Source organism: Palaemon carinicauda, chromosome 11 (genome assembly GCF_036898095.1).
Source record: "Palaemon carinicauda isolate YSFRI2023 chromosome 11, ASM3689809v2, whole genome shotgun sequence".
Taxonomy (NCBI): Eukaryota; Metazoa; Arthropoda; class Malacostraca; order Decapoda; family Palaemonidae; genus Palaemon; species Palaemon carinicauda.
In genome coordinates, this window is record NC_090735.1 from 155,199,546 (window position 1) to 155,202,045 (window position 2,500).

Consider the following 2,500-nt stretch of genomic DNA (forward strand, 5'->3'; position numbering starts at 1 on the left):
ACCACAGCCCACCCTCCCCCGTTATCCACCACAGATGAAGCTTCATAACGCTGAATCCCCTACTGCTGCTACCTCCACGGTAATCCACGGCACCTGAGGAAGCAGCAGGGCCTACCAGAACTGCGTCACAATTGCTCGCCTTTCATTCCTATTTTTAGCTCGCCCTCTTGCCTTTCTCATATCTATCCTCTTATCACCCACAGCTTTATTCCGCCCACCTTTTCTTTGCCTCCTCTCCTTTTAACAACCCTCCATTTCCATCTTCCACTGTCTCTTCAATTCTTGAACCAGCCTTCCTTGCTATCTTCACTTCTTTCCAAAACTTCTTCTTATTCTCTTCATATAAATGACCCAATCCTTGATCCCACCTCAGGTCAGCTACCCTCTTTGCCTCACTTACCTTGCGCTTTACTTCCACATTTTTCTCTCTATATCTTTCATACTTCTCTACACTATTACTGAACAGCCATTCTTGAAAAGCCTTTTTTTTTCTCTTCCACTTTTACCTTCACTCCTTCATTCCAACATTCACTGCCCTTCCTCAAGCTGCCTCCAACAAACTTCTTGCCACACACATCACTTGCAATCCCAACCAAATTTTCTTTTACTAACTTCCAATCCTCCTATAAATTACCAGTTTTTCTTACTTTCACTGCTTCATATGCCATTTTCAACCTTTCTTGATGAATACTTTTTACCCCCGGTTTTATTAGCTCTTCAACCCTCACCAGCTCCCTTTTACATCCACCTACTCTATTCCCCCTCTCTTTTGCTAAAACTAATTTTCCTTCCACCAAAAAATTATCATACATATCTTTGGCCATGCCTCTAAACATGTGCATGTCTTTCAGTCTTCCAAACATTCTTTTAGTTATCAATACATAATCCATTAACGCCCTCTCAACCACTCTTCTATTTGCCACTCTTTCCCATGTATACTTGTTTTTATCTTTCTTTTAGAAAAAGCTAGAACATATCACCATCTCTTGCTCAACACACATATTTACCAGTCCCCCACCATTCTCATTTTCACCTGGTACACCTACTTCCCAATGAAACATTCTACCTCCCCAGCGCCCACTCTAGCATTTAAGTTACCCATAACAACTACATAATTCCTTCTACCCAGTCCTTCTACAGACCTATGTAATTCATTTCAGAACTCCTTCCACTCTTCACTTTTCTCACAACTTGGCCAATATGCACTGACAAAAGCCCAACATTCCCTACCCAACCTAACCCTTACCCATATTAACCTAGATGATATCTCCTTCCCTTCCACTACTTTACTTGTCATCCATTCACTTAGCAATAAAGCCACACCTTCTCTTGCTTTTCCCCCTTTCAATCCCCGACACTCTACCAGACATTTCACCAAACTTCACTTCTCCTTTCCATTTTATCTTTGTCTCATACAAAGCCAATATATCCATCCTTCTATTCCTAAACATACATCCAATCTCACATCTTTTACTCTCTATCGTACTACATCCACGAACATTCAAACACCCAAAAACTAGAGTGCGGGGAGCAGTCACTCTCCCCCCAGCTCCACATATTTGATGTCTCTCAGAATTATAATACAGGAGAGGGAGTTTCCCCCCCCCCCTCGTACCATCCCATTTAGTCGCCTCTTACGACACACAGGGATACGATGGCGGTATTCTAATTGTTTTTATGCCCCCGCGGCCATATATAAATATATATATATATATATATATATTATATATATATATATATATATATATATATATATATATATATATATATATATATATATATATATATATATATATATATATATATATATATATATATATATATATATATATATATATATATATATATATATATATATAGACACTAGCATATTCAGCTTCAACAAAGCTGAAACGGAAATGAAAATAAATGTTAAAACGATGTGAACTTATACTTACATATGACGTCACAAAAAAGGGAAAAATAAAAAATATTCACTTACTGGCAATGACATTTTTGTTATTTTTGGTGATAAATTTCTGTAGTTCATAAAATGAACAGGCAGACTGCCAGAAAAAAAAATAACAAAGACATATAGGCAAATGGAGGTAGAGCCTTTATGCCTGAACCTCAATCAAAGGCAGCGACAGGCGGAATGACAATCAAAAGCAAAGTGGGGAGTGTAGGAGGTATTATATCAAATATAAAAGCAAGTACGATTTATGCCCCACTCACTCAGGCTCATTACTGACAATTCTTCGGTTAAGGACCGCATATGATTATGAATGGTCTTTTTATTAGAACACTTCCACTGGAAGTAGATGTCCAGGAGAATCTTTAAGTTGTCCTACTTAGGTAAATCACCTACATTACTCAAAACCAGAATGTGACAACCTGTGATCTGTTATTACCATCTTCAGATTCGACGAAGGACTGTCAGAAAAACTTATGTCCTCATTTGGGTCGCAACTATGGGGTTCGGGAATTACTGCCCTAAAAGAATGATTCGGTGAAACTAAAA